Here is a 13627-nt window from a genome sequence, read left to right as displayed (position 1 = left end):
GCAGGTTTGGATGATGCATTAGGCGCACCTTCTTTATATTTTATCTGCTTGAACTCAGCTTATTTACTTTGACAAAATACGTTTAAAATTCATCATCATCAGGATCAACCCATCGCCGGCTCACTACTGAGCACAAGTCTCCTCTCAGAATGAGAAGCTACCACAATGGCCAAGCACGTATTGGCACACCTCACGCACCTTTGAGGGAGCATTATGGCCAACTCTTAAGCATGCAGGTTTCCTGACGGTGTTTTCCTTCACCACTTCGTTGTCTGTCTGTATGTCATCTTTCAAGAGAATCAAAACTTATAAATTGGGTACTTCCCGTTTACATAGAATCATGAAAGGCAGGTAGCAATATCTTATAGCCCAAGCACTCTACTCCTGTGGCCCAAGTAAACAGAAAAATCCGACAACTGAATTGTCATTACATAAAAAAAAACTTGTACGGAACTCTTCATGTGTGAGGCAGACTCGCACTTGACCGGTTTTTGAAAGTTATGTCAAATAAAAACTTGACATGCAATAACAAACAAAATGAAATACAAGCCACTTTATTCCTTATTTCATCGGGTGAAAGTCGATTTCAATTTAATCGTAGGTATATCTTGAAAAGCGAACTATTATACGACTACGTAAAATGGGTACATTTTTAAAGCAACGACATGTTAGAAACAGATATTTCGTTTTGGTCATGTTAAACTATGTGAGTCATTCAGATAATTCTTGATTTAGTGATGTTCGGTCAAAAATATTTCATGGAACGTATAATTAACATAACATTGATGTTACTTTTGAAGAGATATTAGTTGCCTTATTGGATTTATATTATTATAGAAATTGGGTTTTAGAATGGCACAAATAAACGGTAATTTATGAATAAAAGTTTAAAAAGCGTGAAATAAAATTAAATTAAAAATTTAAAAAACCCCCGACACATAAACCCCTAAAAAGTAAAAAAATAATAGGTAAGTATGTATGGGCCCTTTAAGAATAGTATAAATAGTAAAGTTTTTATCCAAGCGTTCATTGCGTCGGGGGACCGCTAAAGACTATCCTTTCTACAACAGATGACTTTCATAGTTTATGATAGGTAGCGGTCCCCTGGCGCAACGAGCGCTTGGATAAAAACTTTACTATTTCGACACCTCCCACGTAAGTTGTTGTATCCCCAAAACTACAACTTTTCAGTAGAGCGTTTTAAAGATATAAATTGAAATTAAAGCTCCATTTTTCAATATGTTTTTGTGAAATTCGGTATTTAGTTATAGTTTACAGTACTTTCACATATTCTGAAAGATAATTTATAGAAATACTTCACATTTCTGAGATTTTGTTCATACAACATTTTACGGCGTGTTTCATTTTTGTAAAATGTTGTATAAGATACTTACAACAAATTACGCTGGAAAAAACGGGTTGAGTGTCATCGTATGTGTTAAATACAACAGTGTACGTCGTTTAATATTTTTTTTAAATGTAGTATGTGTAGTCCGATTCATCATTTCCAATCAATGGATGTCCACTACTGGACATAGGTTTCTTGTAGGGACTTCTATATGCCACGGTCTTGCACCACCTGAATCCAGTGGCTCCTTGTGACTCGTTTGATGTCGTCTGTGCACCTAGTGGGAGTCTGTCAACGCTGCGCCTTACAGTGCGAGGTTCCAGCACCTTGGGACCTCAACGTCTATGGGTCCTTCGAATTATGTGCCCCGGCCATTTACACTTCAGCTTCGCAACCCATTTATGCCGGTTACTCTAATTTTCCTACCGATATCCACATTCCAGATTCGATCACGTAGAGAAACTTCAAATATAGCTCTCTAATTACCCGCTTAGTGACTCTGAACTTTCTTATGAATTCCATTATAATATGTGACCATATTATCTCAGATCCATAATATGTCATCACTGGTAACACGCACTATTCGAAGACTAATTTAGTTTCCGTACGCTGCCGCCGAGTCGAATTCGTTGGCTGACCTGTTTCTTGAAATAGCACTTACCTACCTGGTTCCAGGCTTACACACTTTTCTATAATTTCGAGTGCAGAGCCCTCAACGATTACTGGGTGGGCCGAGACATAAGAATTAGACATAATTTTCGTCTTACTCGTGTTCATTTTCAGGCCCATCTTTTGTGAAACTTTGCAAAGGTCATTGAGCTGTAAATGTAGAAACTCTGGGAAACCTAATGAGGTTTCCCAGAGTTTCTGTGATAGTGACTATGTCATCGACAAATCGAAGGTGAATTTCTTTTGATGTTAATGTCAAGTTTATTCCAATCCAAGCTTAAAGATAAGGACGTCTTCCAAAGCAGCGGTAAAGAGTTTCAGAGAATTACGTCTCAATGTGCACCCTGTCACTGCAATTGGACTGGCCTAGTCTGGTCCTATATGTCGACTGACATGGTGTTTTTGTACAGGATTCTATTTCAGCATTTGTATGAACAGGCAGTTGTTTCAGCATCTTAATAGCGACCTTAATACAGCCCCAGTTTCTACCAAATCAAAAACATTCTCATAGTTTACAAACGCTTAGCAAAGAGGCGGATTATTATAATAGCCTTCAGTTATATTATGCATAACATGTCGCAGCTTATGAATGTGACCTATAGTGCTTAAGATTTTTCAGAATCAAGCTTGTTAGGGATGCTGAAAGTTATCGAACTTATTATTGTGACGATTCATAACGACTTACGATAACAACAGCTTATAGACATGGCTTAGCAGCGAGATGAGTCTATGACTCTTCTTGAGTAATGTTTGTAACTTTGTAATTTCGTTATGCAATGAACTAGATTTGAATATAAGATTCACTAACCTTTTGTGCCCACATTGCAACAAATAAACCATTACTTATTATTTATTACGGCATTATCGCCATGACGGGATTGAAAATCCCGTCATGGCGATTGGAAAATCACTGAAAGACCTTAAGTAATTCTACTGTGATTCTCATATCACCGAGCGAATTTTTATCCTTGAGTTGTTTGAGAGCCATACTTATCTCGTATATATTGGCATCTGGGATATCTTGGGTATAGTGTCCCGTCAATTTAGCTCTGGGATCTTTAGCCAAATCTTCAACAAGTCTTTGTATTGTGGTGTATAACTGTCCATAGAACTTCTCCACTTATTTCAAGAGCTTAAGTTTAGCTGAAATGAGGTGTTGTCAGTTTTTTGTCGTATCAGCAGGCCCTGTTTAGTTGACAGATTTTTCGTGAATACTTTTGAGTTCCTGTTCCGCTCTATGGTATCTTTAAAACGAAATTAAAGATCCATAAGTGACGTGTTTGTACAATAGAGATCTGCCAGTAGGTAGGTGCATTTGCTGAAGACTACAGTATCATTTCTGACCTTTTTCTGGTCATGAGCTTTTAAATCATAAAAAAATATTTGTTATTTTTGGACGATAGGCCGTAAATAAATTGGACTCCACCACCTGGCAGGTTCTACCAACCTATTTATTGGAAAGGTAGGCTCTGAAATAATATATTGTAATAGTGATTTTTTTGTTAATTATATGGTAACCTAGTGGTATGATGAGCCGATTAGTTATTTCATTGACTACCATAGGTTTACGTCGCCATCAAACTAAATTTTAACATAGTTTTATTGTATACAATGTCGTATGTAAGAAAAAAAACAATGTCATAGCAACGTAAAATATAGCATGTAATCATACAACAAAATTTTGAGAAATAAATGCCGAAGTAAAATGTTGTATGTATCACTTAACAAAAAATTTATTATAATTCTGCAACGTATACGGTTGTATGTCATCATACAATACTGTTTTTGGGTGTCCTCAACGACGTAAATTGTTGTATGTAATCTATACAACAGTTTAGCTTGGCATCACTATCAAATTACTAAAATACGATAATAAAATAAAAAAATGCAAATACAACCGTGACATATCAGTGTCTTGAGTTACAAACATTTCATTTGAAGTCCGGCGTGATCTGTTGTATCTGTTACATACGAGTCGCAGACGTACGACTTCACCCCGCATAAAACGTTGTAAAGGTCGATATGATATTTTACGTCGTCCTCGTTTGAAAAATACAACATTATACGCCTCATAAGTGCTTTAAAAAACAACATTTTTAGGATTTTTTTTAATTGAACATATAAAATAGATAAAAATAGACATTGTTATGTAAAAAACGCAAAATGGCAATTTTGTGGCTTACAACAACTTACGTGGGAGGTGTCGATTTATACTATTCTTAAAGGGCCCATACATACTTACCTATTATTTTTTTACTTTTTAGGGGTTTATGTGTCGGGGGTTTTTTAAATTTTTAATTTAATTTTATTATACCCGACTATTTAGTGTTTAACATGAACTGTTCAATGGATGTGAACTTTTCTTTGGAGACAGTTGTTGTGGTTTGTGTGCTTTATGTGTCTCCAAAATAAAACTAAAGTAAAAAATAAAACGACTTTTATCATCTGTGAGTTGGTAATTATCTGTGGCCTAGAGGGAGGACCCGGGTTCGATCCCCGGCAGGGGCAGTTTTGGAATTTGTAATTTCTAAATTGTCTTTGGTCGGATCTGGTGGGAAGCTTTAGCCGTGGCTAGTTACCACCCTACCGGCGAAGCTATGCCGCCAAGTGATTTAGCGTTCCGGTACGATGCCGCGTAGGAAACCATTAGGGATACGGATTTAATGAAACTTCCATATCCCTTCTACAAAATTTAAGCAGGTTTTTGATTTATGTCGTCAAAACATTAAAGTAATAAACGCACAATATTTCTTTACGTGCGTTTGCTAGCGACCCAATATCGACTAACATCCGCATCGCATTTAATTCAATAAAATCGCGGGAAACTTTTGCGGCGGCACAAAGCAGTTGACCGGATTACATGAAGCGTTCGGGGCCCGGTTCCCACCAAAATAGCTGGAGTCAAAACATCGTCCTTGACGCTCTAATGGAGTTAGCTTTAGTGGACAAGTTGTTCGCAAGGGCTCTGCGGTTGCGACAACAACCGTGTTACGAGTTTCAAATACGTGCACGCCACGGATTCGTACGAGTCGAGTTATCGCCTGGGACTTGTCTGGCAAATTAGGGCATCAAATGCAAACGTGGATAAATTGATTCCATATTATAAATGCATAAGTGTATCTGTCTTTTTGACTGTGTCTATAATTTTTTTTAGGATAAGATAGCTTGCATTCTAAAAGATAGGCATAGATGGAAATAACTTTTTATCCCGGAAAATTAAAGAGTTCCCAAAGGATTTTGAATAAACCTTAGTGCACGCGGACGTAGTATCAGTATTATCATTAATATGATTTCCATATAGGTACAGTTGTAGTGATAGGAATTTTTTTATGACGTACTAGCGGCCCACACAGAATTCACTTGGGTAGAAAAAACATAATATTATGTACATCTGGAAGAATGTATTTATCTACTTTTCAAATAGTGAAAGAATTTTTCAAATAAGTGTACAGCGGTTCCGGAGAATACCCTCTACATACACACACACACACACACTAAATCAGCACTCTTTCTGTATAAAATCAGTATAGATTAATGAAATAATTAATTGAGTACGAAAAGTCAATACATATTTTTAAAAAGTTACTCATTTTTATGCCATATAACCATAATAGAACTTATCTACTGACAGTTTTCTTAATCACATAAAGAGCAAGTTACTTACATACATCTAAAAGGAAGTGAAGGAGCAAGTAACAGTTAAGCCGTATCCTGAACTGTGATCTAATGTGCTTAAGTCCAAATGGGCAGGTAACGGGCCCCGTGCAAATATTTTGCCACTTCGTGTGTTACCTGAGCGGGGAATTGGCCGCGGGCGAGGCGGGGAGACAGAGTAAATATGTCCCCGTTTCCCGGCGGTCCCCGAAGGTCCCCACATTTTATCGGGGCGCGATCGGCTCTTGGGTCGGGAAATGAATTTAAAACGTGTTTGCGGGTAATCTGTTATCGGTCCCTTGTCTCTTGGCTGAATATAGACGTTCGGACTGGCTCTATGTCTCCGGGATTTTGGGAGGTTGTGCTTAAAACGGTTACGTTGGCGGAAAAGGCTAACAATTTATTTCCTTTAGTGTATTTATAGCACTAGCGAAACTGTAAGGAAACAAGCGCAAAATATATTCTAGCTGCGACATCACGAATTATTAATTATATTATAAGCCATGAGGAAAATTATAATACGATGAAGTAATGGATATTAAAATTCTTACGAGAATTTGGAATTACCGTAATAAAATGTAAAACATATAAGCAGTCAATGTTAGGTAGAAGCAGACTCTAATACGACTAACACTGGGTTAATTATTTCGTCACAAGAAGCCTCGTAAGCCAGTGTAACAGCGCTTCAGCCGAGCTCGGGGGGCCATAAAAGCTACATAATACGCGGCGACGTAAAACTCTTATTATTTTAGTATCTGCGAAACGGTCGCGGAAAACATCTCGTAAAATAAAACCTGTCCCGCTATAAGATGCAAGCCTCTCTCGCTGGCACCGTTCGACCGATGTACGTGCGGATCTAAATCCAGGTGGATTCAGATCGGACACCGGCTAGGATAGAATACAAGAGCTCAGTGTATTTCTATGGAAAATGCAGACTTTATGGTAGCCCGGGGATAAGTTTCCGTTTTAAATTGAAGAGAAACTCTGAAATGTTGCCTTGTCTCCCGTCGGGCAGCGCGCGGATGAATAAAATTTCAAGTCAGGTGAATACAAAGCAAAAACCGAGGAACTACGAGTGGTTAAATGAATAAATTCAAAGTGCAAGTTATGAATTTTACCTGCCGATACTCTTCGTAAGTGAATTCAAGTCCGCTGTGTATTAGGTAGTTTGTAATGGTAATGTATGGAATTGAAGAACGATTCTCTGGATAAGGTGAAGTTTGTACAAACAGAAACTTTTGGAGATTTTTTGACGAAAACGCGACTAAGTTCCGGAAGCGCCCATTTACATAGTCGATGTCGGTGCGATGGTGCGTGGCGACTTCAAATGGGAATTATAATACCAAATTGAATACAAAACTTTCCTTTCAGTGCCGAGTAATGGAGGAGTCTATGCACCGGAACAATCGAAAAGACAAATAGAATGAGAGAGATGAGACACTGACTCTGTTGAAATAATAAGTGCCTGACGCCTTTTTGGACGTTCTTGTCGCGCTTTTTTTGTAACGATAAATTTTTACGCTTTGATCTTTCCAATTCAAATAGGCTTTTTTCTCTTTGAATCAGAAGTTATAGGAATATTTCAAAAGCTTTAAGTGAGGCGACGGAGCGGATTTTCCTTCCCACCGGCTATATCAGTCTGATTGAAATGCAAATGGAATGGTGTCCGTTCGGAGCGTATTTATTTTATCTAACTTCTTAGTTAATCTATGAAATTAGGCAGCCACCAATATCAATATTTACACTTTCATCTCAAATTCTATGATTTCTTAACGTTTCAAAGGAACCCGTAGAAGAGAAACTCTGCAGCAACGTTTGCACTGTTCACAAATTATTTAATTATGAAATATTAACTCTCCAGTCACAGAATGAGAAGGATCATAAAATGTACTCAACAATCTTGAGCGCTTTAGTATTTAATTTTAAGTTAGGTATTTGCTCCTCAGTAAAACCATACCATTGAATAAACTTTGTCCGAAAATTATACACGGCTCTATAGTGCGGTTCTATTTTATGTAACTGAAATAGGTACATCAACCTCAGTAAGACGAACCCTACGTCTATGTACCGACCTACAAACCGCCTTAAATACAGTGATTAAATAGCCTGAGGTGGAGGATGAAATTATATTAGCTGAGCGAATTGGAAACGAAGAATTTCGTACATACCAGCATCGAGTATCAGATGCACCGAGCAGGTACTATTTGGCAAATCCTTTGCAATAGCAGCAGTACTGTAACTTACAAGTGTAAATTAAAAATTTATAACACCCCCGACAAGTGAAGGTTACAGTAACTAGAAAAGAGCTGATAACTTTCAGACGGCTGAACTGATTTTCTTGGATTAGGTATAGCTAAGAACACTCTCGATAATGCCACCTTTCAAAACAAAACGAAATTAAAATCGGTTCATTAGTTTAAGAGCTACGATGCCACAAACAGATACACAGATATACACGTCAAACTTATATAACGTTATAAAAAGAACCTTGTGTCAAAATTTCTTGTTTCTAATCCCAGGTGGCTTAGCTTGTCTCCGTTGATAGATCAGTATATCAGTAAGGACAAGTCTTTTTTTTACATATAGATAAATCCGCAAATAGACTGCTTACTACTGTAACGGTCTCGACCCGTACTTAAAAAAAAAATACAAATAGCTAGCGAATGAGCCGGCAGGTCACCTGAATTTAAGTGATTATCACCGCCTATGGACATTTGCAGCACTAGAGGAACCACCAATGCTATGCGAGCTTTACAGGATTTTTTTTATAAATATTATTACTTTACAGGAATATCAGGCGGATCAACATCCGCTTGATAACCCGATGTTCCAATCTAAAAAATCTAGCAGGAACACTGCCTGATTGTTCCCCATAAATCTATTATGTTCATCGTGTGCTACGATTGCGGCTTCATCGCTAAATTAGGGTTATGAATATAATAATCCTGCAGAACATTGTTGCGCATTATTCTGTCTTTCTTTCGGATGGAACTTCAAATCCGACGAAACAAGCTGCTACAAAAACATTTGCCTATGCCGTTAGTGAATTGTTCTCCCGCTCGTGACTGGGTAATTTCCATACATTTCAAGTTCTATCGCCTGCGGGACGTTCGTTCTTTTGTTGATAAATGTTTGACGGGAACTCCGGGGACGCCATTAAAAGTTTTTTTCGTGAATAATTCCAGTTTACATACGCAAATATTTATTCTTGAGTTTACCGCGCTCACCTATTCGGTGATTTCTTTTCATAGAGACGCTTGTATAAAGAGCAACGAATTTTTTCTGAATGGAATGTTGAATAGGTAATTGGAAAACTTTGCGCGTTTTTTGTGAATAATAAAACCAAAGTGAGGTTAAGGGTTATGACATGGCCATTAATCATGTAACCAGTAACTCGATGTAAACAATTGTGTTTCAGACTTAGGATAGGGTGGGGTTCTTAGCAACCCCATTAGATTAGTTAGTTAGGTTAGTACAAGACTAGAAGCTTAACGAAAATTCATATTTTGATTCCCTCACATTAAAAATGTTTCAGGATACAATTTTTTTCACATCTAATTTGGAGACAATCTTAAAAGATCTTTTCTTTTAAGTATATTAATCGCCACTATATTTAAGACTAGCTGTGCCCGCGACTTCGTTCGCGTGGAATAGTGGCTTTTCGCGCTTTATATAGCCACGGACGCTCAGGCGCGAGGCGCCGTGATTCTTTAAATTGACATAACTTTTTTATTTATAAACCGATTGACATGAAATAAACACTAAATCCTAAGTGAAGCTTACTACAATATATTAGTGAAAACCGTATCTAAATCGAATAAGCCGTTTCTGAGATTAGCGTGCACAAACACACAGACAAACAGACAAACAGACAAAAAAAAATTAATTACAATTTCGGGTTCGGCATCGATATAATAACAACCCCTGCTACTTTTTTTTTATATATTTCCATTGTACAGACACCACTTTTCTACAATTTTATTATATGTATAGATAGGCAATTTATAGACGAGTATTCTGACAAAGAAAGACAGGTAAACACATTTAATCAATACATAATATAAAACATTATCTTGACTGACCGGCGGACATTTTTCGGAAAGGCAAACCACAGGCATAGATGTTAATTTCTAGTAGGTGAGTGTCTATAAAATTTCATTGAGGTTGATTGGTTATAGTATTCAAATGAGAATCGAACTACGTTTGTTTGGCGCGCGCTACAAATAAACTCCTTTTAATACACCGGTAATGATACGAAGCTTCGGATAAAAACTCAACTCAAACTAAGTTCAAGAAGTTGTGTAACTTCGTCGAGCCATAACTCAGTAAAAGTTCGATCAGATTGTAGAGATTGAGACAGAGGCATGTCACGGGGTCACAGTTAGGTGGCGCTACGGATTGAGACAGCGGGCGTAGCGGGCTGTGACATGGTTGGGTCATGTCACGGGTGAAAAGCGGGAGTAATTCGAACCGCTAGGATATGGAACGCCCTTCCGGCGTCAGTTTTCCCTTCCACCTATAATATGGGTATCTTCAAGTCAAGAGTGAATAGGCAACTTCTAGGAAAGCGCGCTCCATCTTAGGCTGCATCATCACTTGCTAGCAGGTCTGATTGCAGCCAAGCGCTAGTCTATATAATTTAAAAAAAAAAAAAAAAAAGGCTTTTTTTAGCACGGATTTGATAAAGTAAGGCCTCATTCGCACGAGCGTTAAAAAGCGTTGCGTTAAAACCCGGCGTTGCGCTGAAAATACAAATTCCGCGTTAAAAAAGCGTTGACGTGTGAACAGATACTTGGGAATGCATTTGTTCTATTTGAACGCTTTTTTGACGGACGTTAAAAAAGCTCTCGTGCGAATGAGGCCTAAAGGCGGACCTACACGAATAGATTTTTGCCGCATGACTTGGCAAACGCATGCAAATCTAGGTAGTTTAGTTAGGCAGCAGCCAAATATTAGCAATAATATACTAGCTTCATTTTGAATTCGATATTTATTTATTTATGAAATATAATTAGTAATTTTTCTTTTTTTTGAATGGGAGGCCAACGAGGGAACCAAGCCGATTAGTTTTTAATGGACTGCCGTACTCCTTTTAGGTTGGTGCGCCACCTGACTGCACCATCACTTACAACAACGAGGTTAGATCGTGGCCAAACGACCTACGATAACAAAATAGGCGAAGTCCCTAAATAAATAAGAAACAATTTATTTACTTTACGGGAATTGGGCTCAACCGTAAAGCAGAACGTAACCAAAAAAAATATAATTATAATAGCAAAGAAAATACTCCACTACAAACTCAACCCGTATCGAAGGCGAACAAAATTATGTGCAAATATTTTGGGAATATTGCGGGGCCGTGTAAGGGTATCCTCATAAATAATTTTAAGGATCAGTGAAGGCAACCAGCGTGATTATTTCGCGCTAATGAAATTAATAAGGTAAATTTCACCGTTGCCTAGCGCTTTATTGCATTACACTGGGGCCGCTCATTTGTTCTACTAACTCGCGTATAAAAGTAGAGAGGTTTTGTTTTATTAAGAGGGTAAACTCTCTGATAGTAATTTGATATTAATAGACAAATCATTTTGTTTCCAACCCTTTCAAGATCATTTCTATTAGACCTTTTCAATTAGTTATTAATTAATAAAGAGGTTACTACAGGAGGTATTTTTATTTTGTGGCTAGATGATGCCGGCGACTTGGTCCGCGTGGATTTAGGTTTATTAAAAATCCCGTAGAAACTTTGAATTTCCGGAATAAAAAGTTGCTTATGTCCATTCCCAGGATGCATCACTACCTCTATACCAAATTTTTATATAAATCAGTTAAACGGATAGGCCTTTAAGAATCCCGGGGAACTTTTAATTTTCCGGGATAAAAAGTAGCCATGTCCGCCCCCGGGATATAAGCTAACTCTGCACTAAATTCCATTAAAATCGGTTACACTGTTGGGCCGTAATAAGCTAGCAGATAGGCAGTAAGACAGACAGACAAACGAAGAGATACACTGTCGCATTTAATGAGTATAATATGAATGGACGTCACCACAGATTCACTCAAGTGAAATTTCTGAAAATATCTTCTAGCTGGGACTATACGAATCTCATGTAAAATACATATGGGATATGAGATCATAATATACTTAACAAGAACCACTACCTACACATATTAAGATTTCTTCTGAAACCCAGTTTTTCTTGTTTCATACTATTTATTGAAGAAAACATTTACTTACGTACCTATTATGTAAGTGAAGGTACAAAAAAAACGCATTGGTACAAAACAATATAGTTCCGAAAAAGCTGAATAAAATACCAAAACAAATAATATGTCCACGAGCGAATAGTGATACTGTCCCAACAAAATACTTTTCTCTTGTTTTCCCGACGATAAGGTAGGAACCGCGCTAGTTCGGCAAGACAGCTTGATCTCACACACTGAGGGATGAAACCAGCAACAAGTCCCTATTCCAACATTGAATTATCAGCTCTATATCAAAGACAATAAGAGCTGATTTTTGTTACCACACGTAAGTCAAACTAAGTGAATTCATACATGCGTAAATGTATACCTAAGCGGAGAAAAGGAAGCTAAAGTGATAGAGCGTTACCCACATTAGACAAATTGTTTGTAAGGAAACAAGAATGCTTCTGAATAATTTACCACTTTATCGACTTCGTTAGAATATAAATACATGGGTAGCGCGGCACTAATTGATGTAGTTGTAATGAAAGTTTGTTTTAGACTCAAGCCTATTCGTAAGAGCTATAATATGTTCATGGATTAATCAATATTACACAAAGATAGAAACTGAGTATACCTGAAGAATCGTATGTAGGTTTTTTAATTTTAATATCTATTTCAGTATCAGTATAGTAGTATCAGGTTTTATATTAACAAGAAAGGGCTTTTTATAAATCAACAATAATCGTTTACAAGTTTGCCTTCCTTGTACGAGGGACCATTAAACAGCACAGATTTTTTCACTCACTGCTGAAATGTAAGTATTGACGCTCCGTGCGAAACGAACGAACTTCAAACGCAGACTTTAAAACAAAATACTTTCGGAAAAAGGACGGGAGAAACCAATTGTGCATTGCCATCTCACTGTAAGAAGTCCTAAAAGGTTTAATGAACGAAGAAGACGACTCGCTAAAGAGATATTCGTGAAAAGACAAAAGACCAAGTAAACAATGGAATGACATTTTGATGGCGGTAAGATTTCCGTTTAAATTGCCGCCAAATTTGACTTTTTAGCGAAATGGTATTTCAAGGAAAAAAGGAATGAGAATTGAATATGGAACGTTTACCTATGCAGTGTTGGATTATCACCGAAAGATAAGTCTCAAGACAGACGGCCTATATTTGAAGTGCAAGTCGATTTAAAATTTACAGCTTTGATGCGGTTATTGTGCAGAGTCCAACAGCTGCATCGCAACTGTCGAACGACTTGCAGTCCACGTGCAGTTGACGTGCAGTTGACACGGTACGCCCGTACAAAACTACACACCAAATGCACGCGGACTGCTAAGCCGGTAGGCAGTTACGAGCAATTGTGTCAACTGAAATAAAACTGCATCCCAACTAAAATCTTGTATTAGGCTTGCAGTCCAAGTGTAGCCCGTCCGTCTCGATGCTAAGTTTTCAGCGAAGATAGGAAACTTGCAGTTAACTATAGAAAGCTCATCAGCTCAAGCACGAGTAGGCAGACATTATATTTCGCGACTTAACTATGCCACTTTTTTCGATGCAAATCCCGCGAAATAGCGTCGTCACGCTGATTGTGCTTGGTATGTAAGTGCGCTTGTTCGTTTTGTATACTCGTTGAAGAAGTAGGTACCCATTTAATATTTATTACCAGATCACTAATGCGTGAAGCTTAGTTACACGTACGAGTCAGAGGATATTTGGTAGGCGGAGTTGAACTTTGCTTGACTTTATACTTTAAAACGG

General features: G+C 37.7%; 1 protein-coding gene across 4 annotated transcripts in view; it reads right to left on the bottom strand.

The window, feature by feature from the left end:
* Positions 1–13627, bottom strand: part of LOC123867066 (polypyrimidine tract-binding protein 2) — a 270705-nt gene that overhangs the window by 89738 nt on the left and 167340 nt on the right. The gene's annotated exons all lie outside the window — the stretch shown is intronic.

The sequence above is a fragment of the Maniola jurtina genome, chromosome 7 (genome assembly GCF_905333055.1).
Source record: "Maniola jurtina chromosome 7, ilManJurt1.1, whole genome shotgun sequence".
Classification (NCBI taxonomy): domain Eukaryota; kingdom Metazoa; phylum Arthropoda; class Insecta; order Lepidoptera; family Nymphalidae; genus Maniola; species Maniola jurtina.
The sequence above is the reverse complement of the archived record's forward strand: the minus strand, read 5'-3'. Positions and strand labels throughout refer to the sequence as shown.